The 27,631-nt window shown below is 46.7% G+C and overlaps 1 protein-coding gene and 1 long non-coding RNA gene across 2 annotated transcripts in view; both read left to right on the top strand.

Moving 5' to 3' along the window:
* PRKCA (protein kinase C alpha) overlaps positions 1-27,631 on the top strand; it is a gene marked incomplete at its 5' end in the record, with an annotated part of 383,747 nt that overhangs the window by 199,637 nt on the left and 156,479 nt on the right. The gene's annotated exons all lie outside the window — the stretch shown is intronic.
* Positions 8,279-15,101, top strand: LOC309851010. The gene is made up of 2 exons (XR_014304588.1): positions 8,279-9,672; positions 9,888-15,101. It is a non-coding gene; the product is annotated as an uncharacterized lncRNA (long non-coding RNA).

Genomic DNA, 27,631 nt, shown 5'->3' with positions numbered 1-27,631 from the left:
CTGATGTCCCAGATACTTATTTAATAGCAAGTATGTGCTGGCCATTGTGCAGACACTGAAGCCTCTGTGGACATTTCCCCTTCTGGAGCTTATGGTCTAGATGGGAAAACTGACCATGAACGTGTACGCAGACCGATGTGTTACTGCAAGTCATGCTAGGTGCTGTCTAGCCCAGAATAACTGCACTGATAGGGAACACTAGACATGTGCTTTCTTCTCTGGGAGACTGGGGCATGGCTTGGCTAGGATTGGACCTCCATGCCGAGACCCCGAGAATGGGTCATATCAGTGTGGGTAAGAGCAAAGTGCGTTCCAGGTAGAGCGGAGCCTGGCAGTGGGCCGGAAGCTCCTGGGACAAAGGGGAACAAGGCGCAGGTGAGGTGGACAGAAACAGAAGGTGCTGGGCCTGTCGGCTGTGGTTAGGGATTCCGTTCCATTTGCAGCAAAGGGGAGTGCTGCGGTATTTGGCTCGGATTGAGATGGTCATAAAGATGACCTTGGTTCCTGTCTGGAAAAAAAAAAAACAGAAAAATGAGCAAGAGCGTAGGTAGGTTAGCCATGGATAAATGCAGTGGTCAGGTAGAAGATGGCCAGGTCCCCCACTGGAGACCGTGGTGAAGGTGGTGGGAAGTGACGGCTGGGAGAAGGTTTGCTTATGGATCCGCTTGCTCTGGGCAGATCCTGCGCAGCGCTAAGCCCACCTCGCGCTGGGAGTGCTTTATGGCTAACTTCGTGGTTGTCTTACTAGAGGCAAATGGATGGTCCCTACAAAGGAAACCGTGCTGGTGAGAATTGGGAGCACCAGGAACTTGGTGCCCAGGGGTCTCTCTCTTGCTGTGATTTCATGTCTGAAGGAGCATGGCATCCCTCTGGGCTCAAGGGTTACAGCTGAAGGACCCCCCACCCCCAGCCGCATTTGAATCCGTCCTAGCCATTGCCCTGGAAGGTTTGAGCCAAGGAGTCCTGGAACCAGACTGAGTAGGTGAGCCTCAGAAGCCCTCCAGCACCCTCCTCGTACAGTTTAAGAAACTGAGGCTCAGGGAGGTGATGGGGTTATTCATCCAAAGATATGCAAACAGTTAGGGGCAGAGCCAGAGAGAAACTGTCAGCTGATGCAACCTTGCTTTCTTTGAGCATTTTGAGTGATACTTTTGGAAATCTTCATTTAAATCCTTCTAGGGTCTAATTTTAAAAAATCCTTTCAGAATTTATATAAGGATTAAGCCAGTTAAAACCCCAGGACTGTTTCAAGTAAACAGCTTAGAAGTGGAATCTTAATGTTACCAAGATCATTTCTTTTGTATGTGAACTGTCGTAATTGGGTTCCAGTCTCCTGCGCGAGAAGCCAAACTGTTTCAGATCTAATGAGTCCTGGCCACTGGGGCAGATAGAGTGTGGATTCACTATTTATAGTGTTTTTAAGTGTCACTTTCCCCTTCTTCTTTAATAAGCACCGAGCTGAAAGATGGCCCGTGGAGGCTTGGAGCATATAGATGAAGGACAGCAGGGGGGCTGACGGTGGTGGGGGGAGCTCACAGCTGAATGTTTCCTGGTTCAGATCTGGAGTTGAGGGTTTAATTTAGGATGTTGGCACTTCCTCAGAAATGAGGAAGTGCTCTCCCAAATAAAAGGCAGATCAGTCTTTTGCAGATTGGAGAGCTGAGAAAGGTGGGTGTGCTTGGCCAAGGTCAATTCTCCCTTCAGAGGCTCACAGCTGCATCTCTGATGCTGAGCATCGTATAATGGTTAAATCATAAATATAAAGACTGTAAAGAAATTGTCAGGGAGGGCCTCGGTCGGGCCCAAAGGAAATCAAGAAGATGAGCAAACAAGAGTACAATCGAAAATGTAAAATGCGAACTGAAATTGAAGCCGGTTCTATGAAAAATTAAGAATGTTCCATACACATTGCTAGTCGGGCTCCAGAAAATGTAAAAGGTTATCTGTATTTCAAACCCATCATCAGTGTATTCTTTGTGGGGAGGGGGTTCCAAATTTTGCCAGGAAGTTTTCTCATTGGGCTTGCGGAGCAGATTGTAGTGGGAAGAACACTGGGTTGGGACATGGCGACCCCCAAGTCAGCTTTGGGGCTCTAGGCAAGTCCCCTGACTTCTCAGAACTGTATTTCCCCCTTTGTAAAGTAGGAGCCATAGCATGAGCCCATCTGACCACACCAAACTGGTCTGAGGCTCAAAGAGATAATGTATGAAAACAGTTTGTAAGCTGTGTCACCCCATTCGAAGTCTACTTCCTCCCAGCTTTGTGCTTTTTAACTTCTGGCCGTAATTTGAACCACTTGAAGAACTTAATCTTGTCAGCCCCACCTCTGGCATTTTTCTTCCACTTGGGCTGAATTGGTGCTTGGAGATTTTCAAAGCACCTGAGGTAATGCTGGGCAAGCCTGGCCAACAGCCTCAGGCCTGACAGGAAGCTCTCCGAGGAGTTTGGGGGCCTTCCAGGAGTCAGTCATAGGTGCGGGGAGATTGTCAGCTGTCTTCTCTGCACTTGCCTCCCATCACGCTTCCCCTGGAAATGTTCCCATCCAAATATTGATTCAGCCAAAGCCTGCTGGAGTTTGAAGTACTAACAAGTGAGCCACCTGGAAAGGTGGGCTTGTGGAGAACAAGAGCTGCTGTTTTCCTCAAAACCTATCATTTAAAATGATTCTGAAGCCTGTTAAATGAGACTGATAAGCTCCATCCTATCAGGTGGTAGTGGGGTAGACGTGCAGAAAGGATAATTTTCACAGGCATTTTAATTCCATCAAGATTCCTCAAAGAGCTTGTGTTTACCAATGGAGCTAGAGTTTAAGATTTTTGAGTGCGGAACACATTAGTCTGTTTTAATGAAGAAATCCGACTTCCTTGTCAGTGTGTGAAACCAAGTTGGAGCACAGCTCGATGCCGCTTCAAATTCATCACACGCAAAGGGGCAGAAAGAAGCCACGTTTTCGCCTTGGAGTTGAGCTAGCTTTAGTCCTACCACTGAGAACATTTTCTAGAAAACTGAAGAGAACATCAGTGTGTGTCATTTCCACAGCCAGGGATGATGCCTTCCTTAAAAACGAGATCTATGACCCAGCAATTCTGTCTCTGGATACCTACCGGAAAGAAGTAAAAGCAGGTCTCAGAGCTGCTCTGTACACCCTTGTACATAGCAGCATTAGCCACAGTGGCCAAAAGATGGAAGTAGCTCAAGTCTCCATCAATGCTTGAATTGATAAAATATGGTCTATCTATCTAATAGGATATCATTTGGCCTTAAAAGTGAAGGAAATTTCGATACCTGTTATAACATGGATGAACCTTAGGGGCCAATCATAAAATAAAAAGACCAATGTGTTGTATGATGCCACTTGTGTGCGGTACCTGGAATAGTCAAATTCATGGTCAAATTCATGGAGACCGTGTAGAACAGTGATCCCCTGGGCCCGGTGGGGAGGCAGGGGTGTGCACAATGAGGTGTCAGCATGGGATATACAGAGTGTCAGTGTGGGACGATGAAAAAGGTCAGGGGATGGATAGTGCTGATGGTTGTGGAGGGGCATAAATGTACCGAACACCACTGAGTTACACCTTCACAAATGGCTAAACTGGTAAATTTTGTTTTATATAAGAATTTATATATATAAATTTATATATATGAATACATATTTGAATTTATATATATATATGAATTTTTTGTTTTGTTTTTTAGAGTGGGAGGGGAGAGAGGAAGAGGGAGAGAGGATCCCAAGCAGATTCCCTGCTAAGTGGGGAGCCCGACGCAGGGCTCAATTCCGGGACCCTGAGATCAGGACCCAAGCTGAAATCAAGAGTTGAACACTTAACCCACTGAGTCACCCAGGCAATCCTTTATATTTTATCACAATAAAAAAAAAAATTATAAGTCAAACAACAGAAGCATACCTGGAGGAGGCCTTCTCTACCCCAATTCAGAACGGTTCTACTGTGAGAAATGGCGAACCCTACAGTCATCCGGCCATCATGGCCACAACCAGTGGACTTATTTCTTGCTGACAGCTGGGGAGGGAAAAGAGCAATTCCTGAGATACGGTCGGGGCAGCCTGGGTAGGAGACTTGGGAGGAACAACACAGTGTGATGAGGACGAACCGAAGGCGAGCCGCCCAAGTGGTCCATGCCATCCCAAGATGGGTTGCCCAGCATTTTTCCAGGTTCCCTGCGTCTTCAGCTGGTGTTCTCAGATACTCCAGTGTATGTAATCCTAACCGTAACTAACATTAAGAAAAATACTGTATTTCCAGACCTGCGAGAAGCGCTTTACATAGAACGACTGCCTTCAGAGGCTCTATTTTCCCCACTGTAGAGGTGACCAGAGGAGGACAAAGAGGACAGTGTCCGAGGCGTGTACAGCTGGCGACGAGCATCAGAGCCAGGATCTGACCAGAGAGGATATGGTCAAATTGTTTGGGGGAAGATGCTTCATGAAAGGATGTTTTGTAATCCAGAAAGAAAAAAAAAAATTGACCACATAATTTGAAGCCAAATGGAAATATCAATACTTGTCACATTATATGTTTATAGTGTTCAAGCATTTTCCACTGCACTTGAGGACTACCACCTGTAACCATTGTACAGCTGGTGTGTGAACTGCAGAAGAGGCAAGCCTTTCTGCAGTGGCAAGTAAATATCAAGGAGCAGGGAGGCTGCACATATGATACAGGGAACTTCCTGTAAGCGTTTATTTAGCTCAGTTTGCAGAATTCAGTATGAATATAAGTGACTAGTGTCTCTTAGGTATTCACATGCAATCTTTTGCAAATAGGAAACAGGGTGCTCAGGTGCCTGGATAAGAAGCCAGATTGGGCAGTGTGTTATGCACTGTCACTAGATCACTCTCAGAACATTCCAGAGTATGGCCGTGTGGCTAGAGAGGGCCACCTGGCTGCCTGTGGTGAGTGAGACTGATCGCTGCTGCTTGATTGTTACCAAATTACGGATGTTAAGGAAGCAGGGTGTTGGTTCCCAAGCAGGTAAAGGTCCTCCTCAGCAGCATGCACTCCTGGGATTGAGCCCCGTGTCGGGCTCCTGGCTCAGCGGGGAGTCTGCTTGTCCCTCTCCTTCTGCCATTCCTCTGCTTGTGTTCTCTCTGTCTGTCTCTCTCTCAAATGAATAAATAAAATCTTCATATATATATATATATATATATATATATATATATATATACAGATATATATATATATATTAGTGTGTGTGTATCTATATATATTTCTAAGATAGATAGATATATCTATCTTAGAAATGAAAATCAGATAGGAAGATGTCCAAAAACCTGAGTTCATGCCATGACTGTGATAGGACCAAAATCTTAGCCGGTGGATGGGGAAAAAAAGGAGGAGGCGGCTACAGGCTGTTGTTGCACGTGTTCCCTGGGAAAGTGTTCTTGACGAATCATGAAAAGCACTAAACATAAAAGGTTAACATATTGGGCTACATTAAAAAAGAGGGAATGAAAAAAATATGTTTATAAAAAATAAAAATAAAAATAAATTTTAAAAAATAAATAAAATGAGAAAACAGTAAAAAAAAAAAAAAAAAAGAGGGAATGAGAATTTCCGTTTTTGCAGAGGCTAGCATTTTTCCCCACGAGGTTCTTCCCCTTGTTCTAGGAGGTGCTGTTAGCTTCTGCGGGTGAGAGGGACTGCATGGCTCCAGAAATGGGAGTCTGTGTGTTCACTCAGACCACTGGATATTCAGGCATCAAAGACCAGGATGACGTGCATTGCAGAAATCGATTCTCTTGAACTCTTTCTGCCAACTGCTGCTCCCTGGGACAGCTCTTTCGACAGCTGCTGTGGAGTTAATGAAGTATGGATGTTTTTAAAATGAAATTTAAGAAATGGGCTTTGAGAAGTACATAAGGAGTTTCTCGTGGTATAAAATGACATTGTAATCATTTCATTTTGAGACAATTTAAAAATCATTTCCTCGTGCTCTGTTGTCCAACGCTCACCCGTCCTGAAGAAGAGTCACTTTGTGTGACTTGACAAAGCGGTGAAATTGGGAACAAAGCCTTGCGTTGCATCTTTGGACTTACGCTTCCCTTTTCCTATGGGAATTAGGCAAGGATGCTTAAGTTAATGGAAGACTGAAACGTGAGGTCTTTGGACATTTTTTTCTGTATACATTTAAGTCAACAATTTTTTTTAAAGATTTCAATTTATTTATTTGACAGAGAGAGATCACAAGTAGGCAGAGAGGCAGGCAGAGAGGGGCGGGTAGGGGGGAAGCTTGCTCCCCACTGAGCAGAGAGCCCAACTCGGGGCTTGATCCTAGGACCCTGGGATCATGACCTGAGCCAAAGGCAGAGGCTTTAACCCACTGAGCCACCCAGGTACCTCTAAGTCAACATTTTCATGTTAAAGTTGTGCCTTCAACTATGCAGGAGCAGGGAAATGATGGTGAATAAGTGAGTGTCCATATTCAGAAAAACAAAACCTCCACCCACTCACACCCTACACAAAAACCAATTCCAGACAGATAGATCTAATTGTAATGGTAAGATAGTAATGTTTCTAGAAAATGGAATTACAGAAAATTGTGTTTAAACAGAACATAAAGCACTGGCCACGAAGGTTCATATATTAGCCTACAATGAAATTAAGCGAATGTGTTCACTGAGCCATTGAAAGAATGAAAGGTAAGCTGCCATGGGGGAGGAAAGAGGTTTGCTACATTTACAACTAGTAAAAAATTGAGTCCAGACTAAAAATTCCTACAGAGCAACAAGATTATCCAGTAGAAAAGCACGCAATGGATTTGTACCTTTCATGAAGGGGTGTACACATGGACCATAAATATGTGAGCAGGTTCTGCACCTCCTTGGTCATCAGGGGAGTGCAGACAAGGTAGTGAGAACCCACAACCCCTCATGAAGAATAAAATAAAACCCCACAATACTAACTGCTGAGAGAGACCCACGGGGGGCAGGCGGGGTTGTATGTTTTTAAAACTGCTTTGGGAAATGGTCCATATTGATGGAAGCTGAATGTAACCCCCATGATACACTTCCACTCCTCAGGTGCAGACCCAAAAGGAACATGACCTCAGCGTAGCAAGAGTAGTCACATACCCGAAACATTCATAGCCCTCGTCGTAATTGCCTTGACCTGGAAACAACCCATGCTACCCAGTTAGCATGGATTTTTTGGTAATAATCCTACAATGGAATACTATGTAACAAAAATGGGATTCAGACATCGTGTTGAGCTGCAGAATCGAGGTCCAAATTGTATTTTTATGATTCCATATGTTTCATGTTCAGAAAGAGGCAAAATGTACTGATGGTGCCAAGCATCAAGGTCATCCCTACCCTGTGGGAGAGTATGGTGACTCGAAGAAGCACAAGGGATGGGGGGAACTCTGGGGGGCCGGTTCCATTGTGACTATTGATTGGTGGTAGATACGTACATAGAGGGGTTCAGGGGCCAATGCATCGGGATGTGTGTTACATGTACCTAAAAGTATCGCTATACCTGATGAAAGAAAAGTTCATGTTAGAAATGTTTTCAAACACCCAGGCTACTGTGCCATTTGGTGGTGGTGTCTGCATGGTGCCTCTGAGGCACTGGCAAGCGGAGGAAGGATGCCAATGAGTAGAAAGTGAGATTGTGATATTGCTAAATCACTTGCTTGGGGTGTGAAAGACTCTGCTTTAGCTCTTTTCTCGGGCTTCCCTGCCATTCTTTGCTAGTTTTGGCAGTTTTCCTATTAAGATTGCATGTAACGTCTTGATAGAACTGCGCTTGTCTAGAGCTGAGTATTTAAATAGCTGCACGCTTCTCAGCCTGAATTCTGGGAATGGAATGTTTGTTAGCAGATTGACAGCATAACCCAGTGGGGTCGACTCTAGGCTGGAAGCCAGGAGTCCTGGGTTCTAGGTTCCGTGTCCAGTCCTGACCTGCGTCAAGTCTTTTGGCCATTGTCTATCGGTGTAAAATCACACTGGAGGTCCATATGGACATTGTAGCCCCATCTCTAAGATTGCTGTGAAGGTCCAGTGGGGTAATATGTGAGAACAGTTTGCAAATTGTGATGACACGGTAATCTGCTTATATAAACCATACCTTCCAGGGAGGTTCTAATCATGTTGACATACGCTTCTTAAATTTCCTAGTGTCTGTAGACACGTGAAGTATGAAAACAAAAGCACAGTTTTGGTTTTTTATTAATATAGAATGTATCATTTGTTTCAGGGGCATGGTCTGTGATTCATCAGTCTTACACAATTCACAGCGCTCACCATAGCCCATACCCTCCCCAGTGTCCATCACCCAGACACCTCAACCCTCTCACCCTCCTCCCCTCCAGCAACCCTCAGTTTGTTCCCTGAGATTAAGAGTCTCTTATGGTTTGTCTCCCTCTCCGGTTTCATCTTGTTTCGTTTTTTTTTAAAAAGTCACCACAATGGAGGAATTTGGGGGAAATCTTAACATATAAAATTATCTTATTCCTAAATACTATTCTATTGCAGAATCGTACGTACTTATTTCTCCATTTTCAGGTTATTACTTGACCTGGTTGAATATATAGGCAAGGAGCTGGTTTGGGAAATCACTGGTCTTTGTACCTGTATTTCCAAAGTGATTTTTCTGTATATACATATTTGTTTAAACTCAATTATTTGCCTGTTAACAAATAATATTTTAAGTTGAAAATGAGTTGACACTACTTAGTCATTTTTTATTGAAGCTTGACATACAGTATCCTATTTCATACCTGTATCATAGGATTTGATATTTCTATTCATTATGAAATGATCCCCATGATAAGTCTAGTTATTTGTCACTGTCCAAAGTTATTACAATATTATTGGTATTTGTATTTCTCTGACTTACTTCACTTAGCATCAATACCCTCTATGTCCAGCGGTGTTGTCACAAATGGCAAGATCTTTTTTTTAATGGCTGAATATTCCACTGTGCCTGTGTGTGTGTGTGTGTGTACGTACATACCACATCTTTATCCATTCATCTATGGACAGACACTTGGGTTGCTTCATTATCTTGGCTCTTACAAATAGTGCTGCAGTGAACATAAGGGTTCACGTATTTCTTTAGGGGTTTCATTTTTGGGGGGTGGTGGATAGAGACCCAGAAGTGGAATTACAGAACTCTATGGTAGTTCTGTTTTTAATTTTTGGAGGCAACACCATCCTGTTTTCCGTAGTAGTGACTGCATCAGTTTTCATCATCAACAGTGTATGAGGCTTCCCTTTTTTCTACTTTGCCAACACTTGTTATTTTTGTCTTTTTGTTTTTTTTTTTTTTTTAAGATTTTATTTATTTGACATCCAGAGATCACAAGTAGGCAGAGATGCAGGCAGGGAGAGGAGGAAGCAGGTTCTCCGCTGAGCAGAGAGCCCGATGCGGGGCTTGATCCCAGAACCCTGAGATCATGGCCTGAGCCGAAGGCAGAGGCTTTAACCCACTGAGCCACCCAGGTGCCCCTATTTTTGTCTTTTTTAATGATAGCTGCTCTGACAGGTATGAGGTCATATCTCCTTGTAGTTTTGATTTGCATTTCCCTGATTAGAGATGTTGAGCATCTTTTCATGTGCCCATTGACCATCTCTATGTCTTCTTAGAAAAAATGTCTATTCAGGTCCTCTGCCCATTTATTAATTGTTTTTTTTTTTATTTAATTTCAGTTGTGTAAGTTCTTTTTTTTTTTTTTAAAGATTTTATTTATTTTATTTGACAGAGAGAGAGATCACAAGTAGGCAGAGAGGCAGGCAGAGAGAGAGAGGAGGAAGCAGGCTCCCTGCTGAGCAGAGAGCCCGATGCGGGGCTCGATCCCAGGACACTGGGATCGTGACCTGAGCCGAAGGCAGCGGCTTAATCCACTGAGCCACCCAGGCGCCCCAGTTGTGTAAGTTCTTTATATAATTTGGATATTAACCCCTTAGGAGATGTATGATTTGTAAATATCTTCTCGCATTGCCTTTTTGTTGATTTTTTTTTTCCCCTTGCAAAAGACCACTTGATCACTTGAGCTTTTATCACTGATATTCGGAATGTTCTCCTGGGCAGAAAAAAAAAGCTAATTTGGAGCCTCTCATCAAATGAATTGGTCAGAAGAAACACATGTGAGGAGGAGAAAAAAACCATGTTTTTAATCAACCTCTGTTTATTTGAACAACCCTCCTAAGTGGATTCTTTGGAATTGGTTCTTCTCAGAAAACAGACTATTGATCTAAGCCTTTGGTTTGAAGACTTTTGCTTAGTGACAGATGTATAGTTCTACAAATAAAACCTTCCACCGAACTGCAGCCCAGTTGAGACGGAGGTCCCTCTATTTGAAACAGGGAGTGTTGATGTGTTTTATTACTGAAGTTTGAAAGATTATGGGACACAGACCTTATTAGTCCACGTTAGGGTGTAGGGAACATTCCATGTGTCTTATCGTGTTACGATGGTATTCTGCCTCAAAATGTGCCTCCCATACCTGGGGTGTTCTTCACTCAGCACATTGACTGAAACAGAATGTGTTGGCTATGGTCTGTGATGCTGAGACCCTCAACAAAATAAGTTAAATCCCTGGTGCCTCTCTTGAATTTATACAGCTTCCCAAATGAATGTGGTGCTTTGAGATGCTGTGAAAAAATATTATCAGTAACTACTCAGACAAAACATCCAGGATGAGCTGGCTTTCCAGAAGTAGGTGTTCATCAAATTGTCCATGCTTAACTTCTTAACCACTGAACCTTTCCTCTGAAGTTTTTCGACTAAACTATTAAAAAGTTATGTAATTTTTTTGTTGTGGTTTTCACACCACTTTTTGCTAACATGTGAGGGATGACGAACTGTCCCCTGTAGGGCAATTTTCACTGAAAAATACAGCTGTCGGCAGTTCGGTTTGATGGGTGTTTGGTGAGATCTTCTCTCAGACCCCCAAGTGTCTCTCGCATTTCTGAGAAGATCCAGCGCTGCTGGCCCGGACATTTAAAAGACTATACATTTGTTTTTATGAGCTTGAAGGAGCTGCATTCTGTCTCCAGAGGAACTTTTTTATGAATCTCTCATGACATTTTATGTAGAAACACTTGTCTCTGGGTTGAACCAATGGGATAACTGTGGAGAATGTGAAAATTATTAAAATGCAGAAAAACCACAAAAACGGCAACGCTTCTTGCAAGGTGAGTTTGACAGTTGTCAGTCGATAGATATAAGAATCCTGCCGTCAGCAGGTAAGCCGTCACTTCTGGAATGTCCTTACATTATCAATCTTTAAGACGGGGGGTGGGGAGGGCGCCTCGGTGGCTCTGTCCGAAAAGCGTCCAACTCTTGATTTCGGCTCAGGTCGTGATCTCAGGGTTGTGAGATTGAGCCCCGTGCTGGGCGTAGACCCTGCTTAAGATCTTCTCTCTCCCTCCTCCCCTCCTTCCCCTTAAAAAAAAATCTCTCAGACTATAATACATCCCCAAGAACTCTTGATCTCTTCTTATTCCACTGAAATCAAGGACACTTGGGTGATTAATTTATTAGTCTAGAAAGCGGAAGGCACTGCCTAACTACAATCACCTTTCCCCACCAGATCTCCATTTGAAAAATGTCTGTTTCTTTCTGATTACGCTCATTACAGAGAATTCTAACAGTACTCCAAAAGTACAAAGACTAAATAAATCACCCAAAATTCAAGGGATGATTTGTGAAAAAAATATTGACAAGCACTTAAAACAAAACATGACATTATTCCTTGACCTTATGCTTTGCTGCTGTTTTTAGCGAGCTAGATCTCACCTCCTAAATCTTGTTTTTCCGTTTGAAGGGCCATATCCACCCACCAGAATATGCATCCAGCTCATCAAAACATTACACCTTCTCCAAAGAAATACCACTCATAAATAAGCATCTAGAAAAATGGCCTCAAGGGTAATAAAACGATGTGAAGCAAGATCCTACTTGTTCTAATGAAATCGCAACACCCCAGATGGGTAACGGAGGTGAACTTTGTAACTTGTCTGTGGCCCATGTATTGCTACGGCCTTTTTGGAAATGAACTTGGCAGTTCGTATCAATACACTTGACCGTTCGCGGTCCTCCGCCATGTGTTTGCGGCTTTAGCTCCCTGCTGCCCACCATAGTCTGGAAGCAGACGGTGATCCTTCTAACGTACAGCGTCAGAGTCCTGTGGCAGCCTAGCCCTCTGTCATGACGCCTGCCTCAGTCATCTCCCCTCATTTCCTCCTGTAGGCATCGCATCTCCCGTCAACACAAGAAGCGTGAGCGCAGCACAGGACGATATATTGAGAGCCCACACTCATGTGACAGTACATCACGTGATGTATGGTTCTTTTTACTAAATTATTAATCACTACCGTGCCTAATTTAGGCATTAAACATTACCATAGGTCTATGTGTGTAGGAGAAAACAGTGTAGGGTCTGGTCCTCTCTGTGGCCTCAGGCATCCACGGAGGATCTTGGAATGTATCCCCCAGGCATAAAGGGGACTACCGTTGAACCTCGACTTGGCCATTTCACATATATGCTTATTGAAGAGTGAATGCATACTTAGAAAGCCACGTGTGTTGAAACGCGCAGCTCGGTGACAGACTACAGAGGGTGGGCTGCATCTCCGTTATACTTGACAGCAGATGGCGGACTACCAGCTCTGTGCCTCAGGCAGATTGCCCTCTAACTTAACCTCAGCTTCCACATCTTCAAAACGGGATGACAACAGCCTCTGCCTCAGAATGTCTTCAAGAGGGTGAAAATGAGATTTTAGCATGCAGAGCCCTCAGAACCTGGGCTGGCCCATAGAAAACACTCCAGAAACGTTGCCCATTACCACCTCGTGTTCTGTTGTGTTAAATGAAGTAACATTTAGGGACAGTGTCCCGATAAACAGCACTCCGTGTTCGTGTTAATATTAGTACTTAAAATTAGAAGCACCTAATCATTCAGTAACTGAGAATTTAATTATAAATTATAGTGGTTCCAGACGTTAGCTTGAGAAGACGATGTCACCCCACAGAAAACCCATTAAGGACAGCCAGTTGGATGGGCACTGTTGCTCCTGTGCAGAGGACATACCTGAGGCAGGTGAACCAAGAGAAATTCATTTCCATTCTAGCACCAGCTTCCGTGCTGACTGGCAACGTGTGAAGCTTGGGTTCTGACCCTCGTGAAATTGATTGGAAGCATGACAGAGACTTTAGTCCCCCACTCCAGAGGTCATTAAGCTGGAGGAAAAACTTGAATTCTGGACCAGTCTATCATTGAAATAAGTGCCTTTGACGGGCAGAAGCCCAGAGCTCTTTACCTGGGCATAGGATTTGCTTCCTATTTATTGATTTTTGCAAAGTGCTTAAAGACGCTCTCCATCCCGAAATTTCAGTTCTGCTTTCCATGGGACGAGAGACCTTTGATATGCATGTACCACTTGACCAGGCTTGAAATTTCATTTTGTGTGATGGCTCTGCCAGTCCCCGTTAAGTCAGAGGAGCCGTCCTCCCGTGGGGACCCCACCCGGGGCCAGCAGCTCCGCTCCTGTCTCCCGAGCGAGGGGCCCTCCGCTCTTCGTGTCGCTTGCAAAGTGCTCACAGAGGACTTTCGTCCTCTTGCGATTCTCCCTTCTCAGACCCTCAAGTTGTTTCTCTGGAGAACAGCAATGCCCTTGTGATGGGAGCAGTCTTTAGCCAGAGGGGTTGAGAGATGCTGAGGTGAACCGCCTCAGTGGGCCGCAGGTGGCGGGACACAGGGGCCCACCCGCAGGTGGGGATACGCAGGTGGGGACCAGCAGGTGGGCTTTTGGATCTTGCGCCAGTCGTCAAGACCTTTGTTTCTGCTGCTGTGTTCCCGCAGCAAGCTCCCCCCCACCCCCCACAGAGTAGACTAAAAGCAGATGAGGACTCAGAATTCGAGCACCGTCAGGGAAGTGGCGTGTGGCCTGGGCATGGGCATCTTCTTGCAGGTGGGGGGGGTGGGTCTCAGCCCCAGCCTGGTTGCGGCCGAACCCACTCCTCACTCCTTGCCCGGCCACTTCTAGTGTCTGTGTCTCTTGCAGGAGCTGCCACTGCCCATCCCCTTGGCTGCCTCAGACCTGGAGCGCGGTCGGCCTGCCGCTGCAGCTCTGGTTACGGCCTCGGGTCTCCGCTCCATCTCTGCCCCACGGAGATGCCCGTCCTGTATGGGGGAGGATGGCATCTTTTCGTATTTCCCTGTGTGTGAGTGTGTAGGTGTGTGTGCGTGTGTGTCCATGCGTCTGTGTCTTCGGAGCTGAAGGAGGCTGCGTCCAAAGCATGAGTGTACAGCAGCATCTTAACCCGAAGTCCCTGTCACATTTATCGTCAGAGCAGGGAATGACACTGAGGTGAGGTGGAGGGGGGACGTGGGGGAGAGAGCTGCTCCTCGCCCGTCCCCGATGCCTTGTGAGTCATCGTTGGCCATCCCCGGGTGCTTTGCTTCAGATCCTCTCCCGCTGCCTCCCTCCCGTGAGCGACGGAGCTGCTAATAGCCCCCTTCCCTCCCCAGCCGGAGCGGACTGGCCTGGAGGGCGGGAGACACGGCTCATGGGGCCCGTCTCCATCCGTCTCCCCCAGCCTCCTTCTGAATGCTGGATGCAGAAACTGGTTTGCTTTTCATCTGTGAGGGAAGAAGAGGCTGCATTTAACACACACACACACACACACACCTCCTGAGATCCATTGTCTTCTGTTGATAATTTGCTTTTCGTCTTGTCCCAGAGTCAGGGCAGCCCCAGCCCCCACCCCCCAGGTCAGCCCTCCCGAGACTCCGCACCTGTGGCAGGAAGAGCCCACAGGCGGGCCGGCTGGGGCTCCCGAGGGTCACAGGAACCCTCAGGAATCCTCACGAGGAACCCTCCAGCTCAACGGGTCTCAGATCCTTGGAGAAGGAGGACGGGGTAGAGGAATCCATCACAGAGGAGCCCCTCTGTATTCATTTCCTTAGAGTGACAGTGCAGGAAATGCCCGTCGCAGAGGTGAGCCCAGCGAGCCATCCAGCCGTCTGGTCAGCAAGAACAAAATAGAGATGAAGCCATACACGTTTGGGGGGTTAGTTTGGTTTGCACCAACTGTTCCTTCCTCCTAAATAAAAAAGGAAGGTAAATAAAAAGGAAGAAAATAAGGGACATGGATTCCTAGTCATCCTAAAAAAGCAGCTCTGTCCGTAGGTCAGCCAGTTCTGGCGCTCCTACGGGACTTCGAATCCGATGTCTCAGCCCCGTGGCGCACATCCACCTCCAGATCCGTGACTGCCATGGTAATCCCCCAACGGACCACACGTCTCCAGTCTGGCCCTGGTGCCCTCTGTGCTGTGAATCATACCCCCAGTGCCCATGTTTCTGTTCCAGATCGTTCAGTAGCTGCATGGGCCGGCCTTTATAACCTCACCCAACCGTCCCGTCTAGCTCTGGGGCTTGCTTCCTGCCTCCCTTACAAGGGGCTACAATTCAGGCGTGGGCTGCTGTCTTCCCTGATGTACATTACGCATGTGTTCCACGGCAGCCCCCATGGTGGTGCTGGGGATGCAGCACTGAGTAGGCATCAGCGGCTCTGCCCCGCGTGACCGTACGACGGGTGGGGAAGACGGACTTCAGATGGTCACAGTGGGAATCACCTGAGTCAGTGTGGTCACTGGAGCCGTGACAGTGATAGGAGAGAGGCCAGACCAGGAGTCAGGGGTGTGTCATTTAAGCTGAGTTCGAGGTGGGAAATAGCTTTCGGGAGGCATGGGAGCTTGACGCAAGACTTCTCTAGGACCAGGGACCCGGGTGGGCAAAGGCCCTGAGGAAGGAGAGAGCTAAGAATAACGGTGGTCACCAAAGCACATACTTGCTGTGGTTTGCTCCGTGCCACGCACCGGCTGAAGGTCTTGGCCTGTATTGACTCCCAAAACCCTACACACTGGGTATTTTTGTTGTCCCAATTTTATAGATATGGAAACTGAGGCACAGAGAGGATCGTAGGGTGGTGGGATTTGACCCTGACTAGTCTGGTCCCCAAGTGCGTACTGTAATCCTCTGTTCCCTTGCTTGGGCCTGGCAAGGCCTTGCCAAGAGGCCTTTGGGGCTGTAGCTGGGTCCAGCGAGGTGAGGCCAGAAGGCAGAGACGGGGCCAGGGAAGCCCTGGCAGCAGTTTAGGGAGTGACAGGACCTCCTTGGCACTTCTCAGGGGTCAGTCTACTCAGCTTGTGACGACCCTGGATGGAAGGGGAGTCTTGGGGAGGAAGCAAGAAGGGGGAAATGGGAGTGATTGGATTTCCCTCCTTCCTTCACCGCGCCCTTTCCTTCTTGTCCTTCAGAGTCTGGCGCCGGTGTCTCTGTGTGCATGTGGACCTGTCCTCCACGTTCTAGGGTTCAGGATCCTCCCACTGAGTCCAGCACCTCAGGATACCCGCACACATGTGGGCGCTCAACAAACACGTGAACGAACAGAGGCAGGAATGAATTTAGAGTCCGGAGTCAGGTGTCTTCGTCATTTTGTCGTTAGTCTCCACGCTGATGCGACCTTCACTCTGTTAAGTTGCTGGGGCTTGGACAGAGGTTCTCCTGGACCAAACTCAAGAGTTCTCTCTTCGGAACTCCCTTCTCAACCAGCCCTGACTCTGGGGTTGTGTGCGTCGGTCTGTGCTGTCTGGTTGTAGCAAGAATCTCAGGAGATTTGTTTATCCAGAAGCCCCAGCCTCGAAATCCGGTCACGCTCCGTGTGTGCTGCATTTCTTCATCCACTGCCCTCCCCCTGGAGACGTCTGCCTGCCCTGGGCTGCCTGCATGAATCCTCCCCCCCCCCCCCCATGCTTCCCTGCTAGTAATTCTCCAGCCCCTGACCGCCACCTGCTCCCCTGTGGTACGTTTGCACTTTTTCTTGTTGCCACCTCTGTCCCCATGGAAGAACCCTGTGTGGTCATTCCTATCCACCTTATCGTTCTTTGACAAGTGTCATGTGTAATGTTTCCTTTAAACTTATACCCTAAATAAAATGGATTCCTGGTGGGATACCCGTGGTGTGTCGCTAAAGCTAAAATTTCCATTCCCTTCATAGCACGGGTGGCCAGGATCGCTCCTCCAACTTGACATTTTTTTTTTAAGATTTTTTTATTTCTTCATGTAACAGAGAGAGATCACCAGTAGGCAGAGAGGCAGGCAGAGAGAGAGGGGGAAGCAGACTCCCTGCTGTGCAGAGAGCCCGATGTGGGGCTCGATCCCAGGACCCTGAGATCATGATCTGAGCCAAAGGCAGAGGATTAACCCACTGAGCCACCCAGGCGCCCCAACTTGACATTTTTAAGGAGTCGAAAGGTTCCTTGATGGCTGTCCAGTCCTTGCCCTGCCTTCTGGTGCGGCCGCATCCCTGCTCAGCCCTCCACGCCGACACTTCGCAGTGCTTGGAAGCCAGCAGGACTTGACGGTGGAGGGCCGGCTGTGATGGGAACAGGCTGACCAACCCCCCCACCCGCCGCCTTCCTGGGTTCCCTTACAGACCTTGGAGCCTCTGTTGTCCAATGTCAGATCACGGAGCAGGGTTTGGGTTCAGATTTCTGTGTCTTCGAAGCATGTCTGGGATCTGGGAACAAACACCAGGCATGTGACTTTGCACATAGCTAAGTATTACCCTGCCGATTTTTACACTAAAGCATGCTTCCTAAAAGTGCACTCTCACGTGTGTGCCGGTGGGTTTCCAGCACCTGGACACAGCCACGTAACCTGCACCCAGCTCCAGGCACGGAACCGCAGAGCCTGCAGTGTTCCCCGTGCGCCCCTTCCGCTCACTGCTCTCCCCACGAAGGGAGGGCTGCCTTCACTCCTGACAACCTGGCTTGGTTTTGCCTGTCGTTGAAGTTTTTACCCCGGAATCATACAGTGTTGTGGGACGATGTACATCGAAGATGACATTTGGGATTTGAAAAAAAAAAAATCGTTTCCCCAATCTTCAACTTATCCCATGTTCCTAGGAATCGAAATCAGATGCTTGGAACGGCAGTCTCATCAGAGGGAGGCTGTCAGTCAAGGATCAGACACACTTGGCGCAAAGCCACCCTTTAGAATTTACAGTGTAGTGATTATAATGACTGTTATTTGTAAATTGTTTTATTAATACATTACTGCCTCGTTTATTTTTTACCATTTGAGAAAGAAAGATCCCAAATTTCTAGACCAGCGACAAGCAAACTTTTCCTGGAAAGGGTCAGATAGTAAATATTTTCGGCTTTGCCATCCACTCGGTCTCTGTGGAAGCCGCTCAGCTCCATGGCTGTGGTGCAGAAGCAGCCCCAGACAAGCCACGGCCAAGAGATGGTGGCTTCTCGCGGGAAAACGTGACTTATGGGTGCCAAGATGTGATGTTCCTATGCTGTTCCTATGCTGTTCACTTAGTTCTTTTTTTTTTTTTTCACTTTAAGCATATTTGAGGAGAATCTCTTTAAAAATGTCAAACTTCTCTATGTCCTCAGCTTGAGCTGATGACGTTTTCTCAGTGAATTTGGGCACCGCAGTGTAGAACCCCCAACCCGGTCCTTTTGCTGTGTTTCCGTGGGTGAGTTATGTCCCTGGACCAGTTTCCTCGTCCGCGCGATGGGAGGCTAGTCAGGACAAGTATTCAGCTGGTTTCACCAGCCTGGCTGTGCTAGCTAGCCGTGGGTAGAAGGACCCGGTCTGATTGACCAGAGCTCCAGGACCAGGGCTGTGCAAGGTCTTCTATATTTTGGATAGCGCCCTTGATGATAATAACGTCCTGTCTACAGACACTAACTACCATGCCCAGCATTTGCCTGGAACACGATCTTTGTTTGTCCTCCTCCCCCTACAGAAGGGACTCTAGGTGTTCATGGCTGAGAGGCTTACTTTGCTTCCATACCAAACTCTCTTACCTCTAGGACTTTGTTACCTTGTCTAAACTGCATAGTTTCCTATTCCCCTGGTGGCCACAGGACGTGAGCCGTAACTTCACCTGGCCTACCTTCTCCATCGAATCTACCTTGCTTTTCCTCAGTAGGAGCCTTAAAATGATCTAAAGTAGAGGAAGGAAACCGTGTCCGACCCTCAACTAGGCTCTTAAGAATGCGAACTCTATGTAACATAGGGTCAAAAGCAAGGCTGACTTCAGGACCCCAGAGCCTGCCAGGATTCCGGCTTCCCATGTAGGAGATGTGTGTCCTGGGAGGCTGTCGCTCACCCCCTCTGCTCCCGTTTCCCCGTCTGTAAAGTGCAGGAAAAATCCCATCTACCGCCTTGTGTTAGTACGAGGATTGAGCAAATGACTAATTGTTAGGACTTTTCAGACCATCCAGGCACAGAGTAAGCACTATGTGTTTGCTGTGTTTTTTTGTTTTGTTTTGTTTTGGTTTTTTGTGTTTTTTTTTTTTCATTTTCACTCGGTAAATACATTATGGTTTGGTTCTGATGCCTGGTAAAGATAGGGCTCCTGGATACGTGACCACTAGGTAAGAGAAGTCACATATGAAATGACAGATTTTCTGGGGGGGAAAAAATCTCATGGGGTACTGGTTTATGGTTTGTTGAATTTCTGTCTATCTCGCTGTCTTATCTTGCGGCAATTTGTGAACTGGACATCTAGACATCTACTCCTGAACTGGTCTTTTTCTGTCTGGAGACTCAGAGACACACTAAAATGCAGGGGTTAAGAATGGGTGATAAAGCCTTAAATACTGTGCAAAATGGATTTATTCCTAGGAGGCTTTGAAGTAACAGGAGGAAGTCACAGTTAATGGTTCATTTCTTTGGGGGAAACATTCTTAAGAATTACAATGCTGTTCTCACAGATCTTTCATGGAAATCAAACAACTCCTGGGTCCATGTTCAGTTAAATGAGATATATATATATATACATATATATATAATTTATATATATATGTATGTGTGTATACACACACAGACACACACACATATATGTATATATATATTTATATAATCACTTTGGTGAAAGAGCAAAGAAAAAATATTTTAATGGAGAGTTAATTTTTGAAAATGTGAAATCTGTCACGATGATAGGATTATGGGTGATGAGTACTTTTTATTTTTTTTTTTTTAAAGATGGATTTGCGTTTTAAAAAGGCAAGGGGAAGAAAAAAGCCTGAAGCTATTATGTTCTTTCTCCAAGATAAATTATCTTCATTGCAACTCTAAGATTGCAGAGGTGTGTGTCATAAAATTAAGACCCACAGCCTAAAGCCTTAAGTAGGTAAGCGTATTTTAAGAAGCCAGCAATATGTATTCTAAGCGTGCTGGCCTTTTTCTCTGGACGGTTTTGGTTCACCCTGTCGGGTAGCCTGGAAAGGAGACCCAACTGGACAGGAGTCCGCTGTCCCTTGTCCTGTCTCTCCTCTGCGTTCTTTCTGCCTCTGCACTGTCATGGCTTGGCTTCAGGCAGATCTTCGAGGTAAAGGCTGGGGATAGTTTCGCGGGACTGATGTCACAAATTGCCGCAAATTGGGTGGCTTGAAAAAAACCGAAGTTTATTCTCTCTCCATTCTGGAGGCCTGAAGTCCAAAATGGAAGTGTCAGCAGAGCCACACTCTCTCCAAAGCCTTGGAGTGGGGCGGGGTCTTTCCTCACCTCTTCCAGCTCTGGGTGTTTCTTGTCCTATGGCAGCATCACTCCAGGCTCTGCCCCACCATGGCCTCTCCCCTGCGACCCTCTCCCTCTTCTATCTCAGAACACTACTCACTAGATTTATGGCCCATCTAAAGAGATTACAAGATCCGTAATTACATCTATAGACACCTTATTTCTAAAGAAGATCACATTCCCAAATACTGGGGGTTAGGACTTGGACTTCTCTTTTTTGGGGGCCACTATTGGCCCTGCTGTTGCTGGCTTCACAGGTGTTTTAGCTGGCCACCGAGCAGGGCTGGCCATGCAGCGACCCCCTCCCCCCAGAACACTGGCAGTAAGGCAGCTGTCGCGGTGGGAGGCGGGCAGCTGAAATTTGGAAGCTGGCTCCCCACTCACTCACGTGTGGCCTCAAAGGTGTTATCAGATGTCCCCCAGCGTTGGCGCTTCTCATCTGTAAAGTGGAGGTGATAATATGTAGCTGCCTGGGTCCTGAGGAGTATATCGGAGAACATGTGAAAGCAGCCAGCACGATGCAGGAACGTAATACATGTCTTTGGGTCAGAAATCTGTCACCTGTTGACCTTTACGTTAACTTCTGTGCCCTGAGATGGATTATGTCTGACGACAGATCTGTTGGGTGAGTCCAGACAAGTGGTGGGGATGGAGTGGAACTCTCTGTGTCACTGTGGGATGTCAGCAGGATTCAGTCAGTCAATGTGGAGAGTTTGGGCAGAATCTGGCCATCTGTTCGTGGTGGTCCTTGCTGTGGTCGCTACGGCGTCCTAACCTTGTTGATCTGAGTCAGCAGAGAACGGGCCTCTAGGAGGTGATTGGAAATCACAAATGGGGCAACTGTAAACCCACCCCAAGGTACTTGGTGAAAAATGGCCACGCACTTGGCCTTTACCAGCTTTTTATATCCTTCAGCTTAGGACTCAGTACCTAGTTGAGCCTCAAAAATTACTCTTGACTTTAAAAAAACAAACAAACAAAAAGCTATTCTAGGTATTCAGGTAATAGGCAGAATTAACAGCATTTCCCCCAGTCATATCCTTAACAGGCCTGATGAGAGTCTGGTCGTCAGTGGTCACTGAAGAAGACAGAGGACAGAAATTGTCTGTACTTTTATCAGAAGAAAGGGCTTCACCTTTTTGACCTTGGGCCAGTAAGTAACTGGTCCTTTATGAGTTGTTTTAAAAGAGGCCGTCCAGGGGCACCTGGGTGGCTCAGTGGGTTAAGCCTCTGCCTTCGGCTCAGGTCATGATCTCAGGGTCCTGGGATCAAGCCCTGCATCAGGCTCTCTGCTTGGCAGGGAGCCTGCTTCCTCCTCTCTCTTTCTGCCTGCCGCTCTGACTCCTTGTGATCTCTGTCAAATAAATAAATAAAATCTTTTAAAAAAGAAGGAAAGAAAATAAGCCATCTATACCTTTGCCCCTGAGGTCTGGCCCTAGATGGAAGACTGTTTCTCTGTCCATACCAAATAACAGAATCCTGCTTTCCCCGCAGAGGGACTTTTACTATGTTCCTTCAGTGGCTCACTCCCTGGAAGACTCTAGATTCTCCCTGAGACCATCAGCTATTATGAGTTACTGTTGACTAAGTATCCATATCCACAGTGTGCCAGGCCCAGGCGGGACGTAGAAAGGAGACATGGTCCCCATTCTTCAGCTTTGGGCATTAGGGCCACTGGCACCGTAGACTGACATGGTTCCCAGTAGAGGATACAGAGACAGAGAGGATGTGCAAGGCAGCGTTAGTCCTGAAGGACCATTTCTACCCTAGTGCTGCCATATTGCTTATATACTGCCATTGTGTAGGGTCTCTGAGTCTGGCCCGTGGGTTGTGTCTACTCAAAAACCTGGAGATTCCCATCTTCCTGGAATAAAAAAAATGAGCATAATCCTGAACTGGAGTCGTGGAAGCTGAGTACGACCATCCATTTCCTGACACCACTGAGGTCTCATCTCTTTCCGTGGGCCCACAGCCCTTTGCAGGTATCTTTCTAATAACATTTTCTTGTGTCAGATTTTATTTCATCTTCTCACCCGGCATCACTTTTTCTTCCCCCTCCCTACTTGGATAACCACATCCTGAAAGAGGTAGGCATCACAACCGTAGATTTTTTCAACACGTGAATAAATATCTGGCTAATTATCTAGCATCATTTTGTGTGTTTTATTATTTTTTAAAGATTTTATGTATTTTAGAGGCTGCACGAGCGGAGGGGCGGGTAGGGGCAGAGGGAGAGGAAGTGACCCTCAAGCAGACTCCACACGCAGCCCAGTGCAGGGCTCAATCTCATGACTCTGAGGCCACGACCTGAGTGAGCCCAAACCAAAAGTCGGACGTTCAACTGACCGGGCCACCCAGGCACCCCCATTTTGTCTTTTTAAATGTTACCTGTATTACACAATACAAATTCTTTCGTAGCTTGTTTTCTTTTTCCTCCGTGAATTTGAAATTTCTCCATTGTTGATTCACGTAGGTCCCGTTCATTGACTTTGCTACATAATGACAGTAATTCATCTGTTCCTCACAGGTGGACAGCTAGGCTGCTTCTGCGTGTGTGCTCTTTTCAACAGAGCGGCCGTGCACACCTTCTTCGGCTCTCCTTGTTCTCACGCGAGAATTGCAGTCGGTCGGGGCACTCTTGGAAGGGAAACTCCTGGTTGTGAGGTGGGCGTACCTTTACTGGCTTTGGCAGTTTCGCTTTCCAAAGTGCCTGAGCCAATGTACATCCCACCAGCTGGGTTAGAGGGTTGTTTCCCCAAATCCCAACTGATGAGGGCTTTTTATAAGATTCACCAAAATATTTCAACCTGACAGGGTGTGAAATAGGCATTTGGCTCTCTGTAATTGCTGGGAGGGTTAAACACCTTTTTGGATGTTTACCAGCCCGTCAAGCTGCCACTTCTAGTTGTGTGTTTACATCCGTGGCACATTTTCCCTCTAGTTTTAGAAATGTGGAGGGGGAGAGATGGTTCTTTTCTCACTGATTGGTAGAACTTCCTGACATATTCTGGGTGCTGATTTTTCTGGCGATATCATTTGCAAGTATCTTCCCTGAGTCTGTGACATTTTCACCAAAATCCTTATGAAAGGAAAATGAGAAAAGAGATAAGCAGGCCAGCCTTGAAGAGGAGCATCTATAAAAGGGTCTGTTAATTCTGCCTCTGAGGCTAGTTGGTGACATGCTAAGGGCATGGATTATTGTATTTCCTGTTTATTGATGTGTCGTTAGAACAAGGCTTTCATATTATTATTTTCTTTCTGAGGCTTTGCTTTCCTTTGCCTTTTAAAAGTATTGCCTTTAGGAAAATGCTTTTGTTCTTGGTGGTTCTCCACACTCACTTGTTTGGGAGTCGGCGATGAATGGTAGAGGCCATCACTCAGGTCAGAGGGCCTGCCTGCCTGCTTCTAGCACACGGAACCTTCAGTTCCTGTGACTTCTGGAAGGGTTAGAGTAGCCTACCCACTCCCACCAGCACGTAGTTGGTTAGCCGCCATCCTCCCAAAGTGAAGACAGGTTTTTCTTTCTTTTTTTTTTTTTTAAGATTTTATTTATTTATTTGACAGAGAGAGATCACAAGTAGGCAGAGAGGCAGGCAGAGAGAGAGGAAGGGAAGCAGGCCCCCTGCTGAGCATAGAGCCCAATGCGGGACTCTATCCCAGGACCCTGAGATCATGACCTGAGCCGAAGGCAGCGGCTTAGCCCACTGAGCCACCCACGAGCTCTGAGACAAGTTTTTCTTAATACAGAAGCAGTCCACGTTTATTACAAACCCTGGCAAAAAGCATAATTCTACACTCATCATGAAGCAAAACTAATACTTTGACTTCTATAAAGTGTTTCTAATATGTATATGACTGTGCAAACAATGTATGATAACAAAAGTGTCATAAAATACTTATTTTAGATTGTATGCCTTTTCCTGAAACATTGGAAATCTCTAGGCTAATGGATGTGTTTCTATGGTGTCAAATTTAATGGCTGCATAGCTCTCTCTTGCACCTTGAAGATTATAAAAGAATCTTTAATATCGATTTTGTTCAGGGTTTCCTTTTTTTTTTTTTTCTTTTTTAACTATAAGAAGCATCCTTGGAGGGAACATGGATATTTATGAATATCCATACTTTACTTCCTTGTGGGGGGAAAAAAAAAAGATTCAAGACCTAGAATTACTGGGCTAAAGCCATGCTCATTTCTAAGACTTTGGTACATAGCCCAAATTGTTTAGTGTGGTAGGGGAGGGCTCATCCTCTGGGTCACTCATTCCTGGAACACTTCTTGACCACCTGTCACGTGCCAGCGACTTTCTGTGGGTTGACATGGAAATGTTGAGATGACCCCAGTCGCAGGTGTCAGGGCTCAGCAGAACAGCTGAACAGAGAGGGCACGGGAGGCTGTCCCAGGAGGAAGGAGGCTGATCTCTTGTTAAGGGAGGAGGACCATAATGGTCTTGGGATGATACACATTGGGCAGCCCTTGCCACACGTGAGCTTTCTCTCCAAATGATACAAATCACTTTCCTTGACCAGAAGCAGAGCCTCGCCTGGGTTTGAGGTGAGTCATGTAACCTTGGCTTCTGCGGTCTCCGCCACCTCAGTCAAGGGTAACAACGACACCAGCCTATCTGCATCGCAGATGTGAGATTCCTGTCGCAGAACGGACAGAAAAGTGGTTTGCTGACTGTCAGGTTCTATATAAATGTCGTATAAACAGCATCACTAATGTTGTCCTCGGATATACACACAAGGACATCAGATGAGGAACAGCTCCCAGGGGACATTAGGAGGGTGCTGGTGCTGGCATGATCCTGCCCTACAGAAAGGAAGTGCGGCAGCCCGGAGAACCTGCCGTGGGGGCTTAGAATCACCTTGAGGACACGGCTCTGCTCTCACTCACCCTGTCTGGGTTCAGATCCCAGCTCTGTGACTCTAGGCACGTGACTCAACCTCCCTGTGCTGGAGTTTGCATCTGTAAAATCCGGATGACCAGATGACTGTCGAGCCCTCCTGAGAACCAGACAGAAGGAGGCGTATCAGGTGCTATACGCTTCACCCAGGATCTGGTGGTGGGAAATGCTTAGTACGGGGAAGCTCTGTGGCTGTTCCTGTTATCTGCAGCTTGGTAATCGTTGGGAGGAGGAAACTGCTGCAGCAGAAAAAAGCATTCCCCCAGCAGCTGAAGAGCCCCCCAAATCAGATGCTGGTTTTTAAGACTGAGTTTTCATTCATCATTCTGGTACTTCCTAAATAGCTCTTTCCTAGTAAAAGTGCCCTGCTCTGGGGATTTAATTATGGGCCATGAGGATTTGCTTTTTTGCTGAATAAAACTCGAAGAAAGAGCTGCTTTGCTGCTGCGGACAATGAGTAGAAGCTCTGTCTCTTGACCACCATTTTATCAAAGAAAGCCCTTTTCAGCCCCCTCTTCCCTCAAAGGAACACGAAGACGGGAAGGAGGGAGGAAGAGAGAACATAAGCTCAGTATGTTTCCAAAGATTGCGTTACATAATTTCATGAAAAACTTCCTCCTTTGTTCTACTTTTTCTCTTGTGTGTCTGAAGAATCACGGATCTCGTCCACATAAAAAAGAGATAAAATGACTTACTCAGAGTCACACGGCAAATGATACTCAGGCACCTCTGGCCCTGGATCCTCCTGACGCTCCTTTGAACCTCCTAGTTTGCTGCTTCACAGAGTTACTTAAATTGACTCCAAGCCTTGTATGGAAGGAAACCACAATGCCGTTGGATTTTGCGATTTGTTTTCTGAGTGTTCACAGCCAAAGAACACCAGTTCATTACATAAAGAAGCATTTATTTAGTGCTTAAATGCCCGATCCAGAGGATTAGTCAGGGTGAAGGCTGAGCTCCAAAAAGAGATACTAAATTACAGTGGCTAAGGTTAGAAGTTTCTTTGTCTTCTGATGCAGCAGCCCTGAGGTTGGTGGGGCCACCGTGCTCCGTAGTGGTCCCTCAGGGACCCTGGTTTCTTTCAGCTTGGTGCTCTGTTCCTTTTCAGGGATGCTTTCAAATATTTGCATCACTGAAGCTGGTTTGCATGGAATTGTGGGGGAGGGGCTTAAAGCTCAGTGACTTGAAGTCAAGGCCCTGAAGAGTCACACATGCTCTGGCACATGCGGTCCTCGACGGACACCAGACTGAAACTCGTGGTGGGACAGACAGCAGGGGCGAAGAGGCTTCCATCCCAGAGAGGAGAGGAATGGCTGCCGGAGGACGTAAAAGTGATCTGGGTCACAGATGTGAAGGTGCTTTTGATTCTGGTCCTTTGGCTCTCTAACAAAAGGCGAGAAGGAAATTCCTGCTGCTTCGGTGGTGGCACTCGGTAGTCAGCCTGGGCAGACACCCCTCACACCTTGGAAGGCACATGGCCTCGGAAGGCACGGTCGGTGTGAGGGGGAGTCTGTGCCGTGTCCGCTCGCACGCCCAAAGGTCTGTCGTGCAGGAGGATTGGCAGTCTTGGCCCTCTTCTCCTATTAGAATATTTCCCTGGGAGATCCAAGGACACCGTTTGAAGAAAGCCTTGAGTTCCCAAGCCTGAGGACATCACCCGGCGTTCGCAGTGCCGTCTCGTCCTGGCACAGGGTAAGGGGTGAGATGGCCCAATGACAGTGGGTTTTAGGCTTCTCTTTACCAGCCCTGGGCTCCTGCTCGATGGCGCTCCATAGGACAAAGCTGTAGATCATGCTCCCAGATGGCTTCCTTATTTTTAATTTGGTAAGAAATTTCTGGAATCCCTTCTGTCATCACTGTGGTCTGAATAACATTAATAAAGGGCCAACGCGGGCCCTTCACATTATATTTGTGAGAATGTTATGGCCTGACACGTACAAGGAAATCATCAAAAACTGTGTTTACAACTTGTGCGGTTTTTTTTCCTTTGGTGCACAGACAGTTAAATTCCCCCAATCCAAAAAGCCAATCTCCCGCTTCCAGGGGAAAATAATCAAGCTACAAATTACGGTAGAACTCTCCTCCTTTCTGCCGCAGGGAGCCTCAGACAGTATCTCATACACGGCTACAAATTGCATTGTTCAAGTGGGGCCGCTGA

The sequence above is a fragment of the Mustela nivalis genome (assembly GCF_964662115.1).
Source record: "Mustela nivalis genome assembly, chromosome: 17".
Lineage (NCBI taxonomy): Eukaryota > Metazoa > Chordata > Mammalia > Carnivora > Mustelidae > Mustela > Mustela nivalis.
The sequence above is the reverse complement of the archived record's forward strand: the minus strand, read 5'-3'. Positions and strand labels throughout refer to the sequence as shown.